A 6,000-nucleotide genomic window follows, 5' to 3' on the forward strand; every position below is an offset into this window, starting at 1 on the left:
TTTCTTTCACTTTCTATCAGTTTCTTCATTTAAATTCTCTTAATAATAAAAATTTTTTCCTCAATATTTTTGAGTCTTCTCATTCTTGAGTTAAATCATTTAAACTTTCAAACTTTCATTTCCCTAAGAAAACAAATATTCCTCATAAGAAGATTAAAGCTAAATAATAAGACTTTTTTTTTTTTTATTGGTGTTCAATTTACTAACATACAGAATAACACCCAGTGCCCGTCACCCATTCACTCCCACCCCCCCGCCCTCCTCCCCTTCTACCACCCCTAGTTTGTTTCCCAGAGTTAGCAGTCTTTACGTTCTGTCTCCCTTTCTGATATTTCCCACACATTTCTTCTCCCTTCACTTATATTCCCTTTCACTATTATTTATATTCCCCAAATGAATGAGAACATATAATGTTTGTCTTTCTCCGACTGACTTACTTCACTCAGCATAATACCTTCCAGATAAGACTTTTTTAAATTCAAAAATTTGTAAGAATTAATGTAATTTATTCAGTTTTGTTCTATACTCCAAATATTTAAACTCATTTAACAATACTGTTATTTTTACTTTTTTCATTGCAAATAAGCATCATTTCTAAACTGCATTATCAGGATCCCTGGGTGGCTCAGTGGTTTAGCACCTGCCTTCGGCCCGGGGCATGATCCTGGAGACGCAGGATCAAGTCCCACATCGGGTTCCCTGCATGGAGCCTGCTTCTCCCTCTGCCTGTGTCTCTGCCTCTCTCTGTCTATCATGAATAAATAAAATCTTAAAAAAAAAAAAGTTTTTTTTTTTAATTTAAAAACCGCATTATGACATACTTGAAATTAAACATTTGTTTTAAAACTCTCAGTTATGGAAACTACCTCTTTTTTAAAGATTAATCAGTTTAGGGATGCCTGGGTGGCTCAGTGGTTGAGCATCTGCCTTTGGCTCAGGTTGTGATCCGGGGTTCTGGGATCAAGTCCCATATCGGGCTCCCCTTGAGCCTACTTTTCCCTCTGCCTATGTCTGTGTCTCTCATGAATAAATAAATAAAATCTTAAAAAGATTAATCAATTTACCATGTGGGAGTTAGGATTATCCTATCTCCAGTCCACAGCTGAGTTTCTACCTGTATAATGAACATTTTCACTTAGCTGACCTCCACAGCTCCTCAGTCAAAATGTGACCAGATATGCGTTTATTCCTCTTTTCTGCAATCTACCCACTCCTGTTCCTCCTTTTTTCTGTTCTCTTTTCTCTCTTCTCCTCTTCTCTCAAGCTTAACACACAACATGGCACTTGACCTCATGACCCTGAGATCAAAAGTTGGCATGCTCTATCAGGTACCAACCAACCAGGTACCCCCTTCCTCTATTTTCTACTCCGTCTTCATGATATGAAATCTCAACTCTGAAGCATGGTATTGCTTTTAAACTCTCTCCTTCCAGATCCAACCAGTCACCAATTTCTAAGCAAGCTTATTTTCTTAATATTTTCCATATCTGTTTAATTATCCCACTACTTCAGGTTTTTAGAGTTTAGTGAGGTTCACTTAGATGCTTGCAGTAATGTCACAATGGCCTTCCTGCCTCTAATTTGACCCCTTCCTTGGGTCTGTTTAAAATGTACACCTATGGGCAGCCCGGGTGGCTCAGCGTTTTAGCGCCGCCTTCGGCCCAGGGTGTGAACCTGGAGACCCAGGATCAAGTCCTGCGTCGGGCTTCCTGCATGGAGCCTGTTTCTTCCTTTGCCTGTGTCTCTGCCTCTTTCTGTGTGTCTCTCACGAATAAATAAAATCTTCGGAAAAAAAATGCACACCTAAATATATTACACCTCTACCTTTTCCCTCAGAATAAATTCCAAATTCCTGGTGTAGCATTAGGACTCTATTGCAGGGGATCCCTGGGTGGCGCAGCGGTTTAGCGCCTGCCTTTGGCCCAGGGCGCGATCCTGGAGACCCGGGATCGAATCCCATGTCAGGCTCCCAGTGCATGGAGCCTGCTTCTCCCTCTGCCTGTCTCTGCCTCTCTCTCTCTCTCTGTGTGTGACTATCATAAATAAATGAAAAAAAAAAAAAAAAAAAAAAGGACTCTATTGCAGTTGACAAAAATTTAAGACTTTATGTTAGTTTAAGCAAAAGAATTTATTAGCCTTCAAAACTAAGAAATCCAAGTGTAGAACTACTTCCACAAGGCTAGTTCCAGAGCCTTGATACCTTCAGGGCTTTCTCTAGGTCAGTTCAGCCCTTCTTTTCATGTTTATTCTTTGTGTCTGCAGTTTGCTGCATACCTCTTGGGAGAATGCAGGCAGTGTCAAGTTACTTTGTTTTGGTTACTCCAACAGAGACGCCCCAGGAACGGTTCTGATTAACTCAAGCTTGAGTCATGGACTCAGTCTTGGGGTATGATGATATAGGATCATCATCCAAACCATACAGAACAGAAAAGAAGTGGGATCCCTGGGTGGCACAGCGGTTTGGCGCCTGCCTTTGGCCCAGGGCGCGATCCTGGAGACCCGGGATCGAATCCCACGTCTGGCTCCCAGTGCATGGAGCCTGCTTCTCCCTCTGCCTGTGTCTCTGCCTCTCTCTCTCTCTCTCTCTCTCTGTGACTATCATAAATAAAAAAAAAAAAAAAAACAGAAAAGAAGTGCTTTTTTTTTTTTTTTTTTTTTTTTTAAAGAAGTGCTTTCTTAATTGAATGCTAGGCAAACAACATTTCAAATCAGTCCACAAAATCTGTCCACTTGTTTACCAATACTTCCTTGTACAATAATGAAAACTATAAACCCATAGATCCAAGAAATACGAACCTAGAGCAGGACAGATGCAAAATCACACCAAAGCACATCATAATCAAATTCTAAGCAAATAAGTAGAAGGGAGCTTCCTCAGCCTGATAAAAGACAACTATAAAAAATGTACAGCTAAGAACACACCTAATGGTAGGAGACAACACTTTCTGCAAGATTGGGAACAAAATATGTATATTTCTTTTCTTTTTTTATATATTTATGATAGGCACACAGTGAAAGAGAGGGGCACAGACACAGGCAGAGGGAGAAGGCAGGCGCTAAACCACTACGCCACCCAGGGATCCCTGTGTATTTCTTTTCAACCTTGTGTTTGAGGTTCTGATCATGGTGATTTGGCAAACAAAAGAAATTTAAGACATATAAATTAGAAAAGCAGAAGTAAATGTGAGATTATCCATAGACAATTACCTATATAGAAAACCCTATATAATATACAGAAAATAGCACTGCTAAATAGGAAAAGCTACTAGGACTGAGAAGCAAAATCACAGGATACAAGGTCAACCTACAAAATCAATTGCATTTCAAGAACCATTATATTAAGGGTGCCTGGCTGGCTCAGTCGGAAGACTGTGCAACTATTGATCTTCAGGTTGTGAGTTTGAGTCCTACGTTGGGTGGAGAGATTACTAAAAAATAGACTTTAAAGAAAAAAAGGTTAACATTTATCAAAACGTATACATACACAGATCATACATGATACCATTTGTAGTTGAGATGTAAACATAAAAATCCAATATTGAATCATAACTGCATAAAATTAACTGCAGTACATAGTATATTACTGTAATAATTTAGTAGTTCACCTGCTTTTTCATTTTTAGGTTTTATTTATTTGAGACAGAGGAGAGAGGAGCAGAGGGAGAGGGAAGCAGACTCCCCACTGAGCAGGGAGCTAGATGCCGAGCATGATCCCAGGACCCTGGGATCAGGACCTGAGTCGAAGACAGATGTTCAACTGACTGAGCTGTCCAGACACCCTTTGCCTCCTGTTTCTATTGCAGCTCAAATGTTGCAAATATCTGCTTAAAATGCCAAGTGATGCTAATCATGTAAGCAATTGTCTCTCCAGTAAATTGTATAATGCAGTAAAAAGAGCTCTCTTGTGGTTCTTGTGCATTTTTCACATTTAGTGCTATTTCATAAACCTCAGATAACAACAATCCAAAGTGCCACTAGTGATGCTAAAAGAGCTCTCAAAAAGCAAATTCATGACATTACAAGAAAAAGTTGAATTGCTTGGTGTGAGGTCTGCAACTGTGGTTACCCAACATTTCAAGATAAATTAATCCAATGTAAGGACCATTGTAAAAAAAAGAAAAGTCATGAAGCTGACACTGTAGCTTCACCAGCAAGTATTAAAACCTTTCACTTTTCACAAAATACGTTTTTATCTTGAAGATGCACCTTTTATGTGCATGCAGGATTCCTATAGGGAAGGCATATTTAGGGGCACCTGGGTACTCGGTCAGTTAGACACCTGCCTTCAGCTCAGGTTATGATCTCAGGGTCCTGGGATCAAGCCCTGCGTCGGACTCCCTGCTCAGACTGGAGAGTCTGCTTCTCCCTCTCCCTCTGCCTCCCACCCCAGCTTGCGCTACCTCTCTCGAATGAATGAAAATCCTTAAAAAAAAAAAAAAAAAGTCATACCTGTAGACTCCTATGATTCAAGAAAAAGTGAAGTCATTATGTGGCAACTTAGAGCAAAAAGAATGTGAAGAATCTAAAGCTGGAGAATTTAATGCCAACAAAAGGTTTGATAAATTTCAAGAGTGGTTTGGCTTAAAAAATATCAAGATAGGTGCGCCTGGCTGGCTTAGTCAGAATAGCAACTGACTTGATCTTGGTGTTGTGAGTTCAATTCCCACATTGGATGTAGAAATTGCTTAAATAAAAACTTTAAAAAATCAAGATAATAGGAGAAGCGGCTTCTGCCAACCAAGAGGCAGCTGCTAAGTTCTCAGATGCCATTAAAATTATTGAGGAGTGATGGGGATCCCTGGGTGGCTCAGCGGTTTGGCACCTGCCTTTGGCCCAGGACGCGATCCTGGAGTCCCAGGATGGAGTCCCATGTCGGGCTCCCGGCATGGAGCCTGCTTCTCCCTCCTTCTGTGTCTCTGCGCCTCTCTCTCTCTCTCTCTCTGTCTATCATAAATAAATCTTTAAGAAAAAAATTATTGAGGAGTGGGACACCTGAGTGGCTCAGGGGTTGGGTGCCTGCCTTGGGCCCAGGGCGTGATACTGGAGTCCCGGGATCAAGTCCCACATTGGGCTCCTTGCAGGGAGCCTACCTCTGCCTGTGTCTCTGCCTCTCTCTCTCTCTCTCTCTCTCTCTCTGTGTGTGTGTGTGTGTGTCTCTCATGAATAAATAAATAAATTCTTTTTAAAAAATTACTGAGGAGAAAGGATATCTGCCTGAACAGGTGTTTGATGCAGACAAAAGTTCTTTATTATGGGGAGGGGGGGGTGCCACAAAGGACATTTATTAGGAAGAGAAGAGAACACCAGTATTTAAGATAGGAAAGATAGGCTAAATTTACTGTTCTGTGCAAATGCAATCAGGTTTATGACCAGGCTGCCCTTAGCTATAAAATTGCTAATTCCGGAGCCTGGAAGGGAAAAGATAAACACTAGCAGCATTTTTATTGTATAACAAGAAAGTCTGGACAACGAAAACCCTTTTCCTGTATTGGTTCCATTGATGCTTCATCCCTGATGTCAGGAAGTACTTTGCTAATAAGGGACTGCCATTTAAAGTTCTTTTGATATTGGACAATGTCCCTGACAACCTAAAACTTTGTATTCAATAGAGAAGACATCGAAGTGGTCTACTTGCGCCTAAACACAACGTCTTCAATTCAGCCTCTAGATCAGGGTGTCATAAGGACCCCTAAGACTCGTTACACATGGTATTCTATGGAAAGAACTGTCAATGCTATGGAAGAGAATTCCAATAGAGATTCTTTGGAGTCTGGGAGGATCACACTATTGAATATGTTATTGCTGTTTACAGAAAAAGCAGTGAAAGCCATCAAGCCTGAAACAATAAATTCCTGCTGGAGAAAACTGCGTCCAAATATTGTGCCTGACTTCACAGGATTTACAACAAAACCAAGAAAATCATGAAAGACATCAATTATGGCAAAAAAAAAAAAAAAAAAAAAAGGTAGGGGTAAAAGGTTTCAAGATATGGATCCTGGA

The sequence above is a fragment of the Canis lupus genome, chromosome 4 (assembly GCF_011100685.1).
Source record: "Canis lupus familiaris isolate Mischka breed German Shepherd chromosome 4, alternate assembly UU_Cfam_GSD_1.0, whole genome shotgun sequence".
Lineage (NCBI taxonomy): Eukaryota > Metazoa > Chordata > Mammalia > Carnivora > Canidae > Canis > Canis lupus.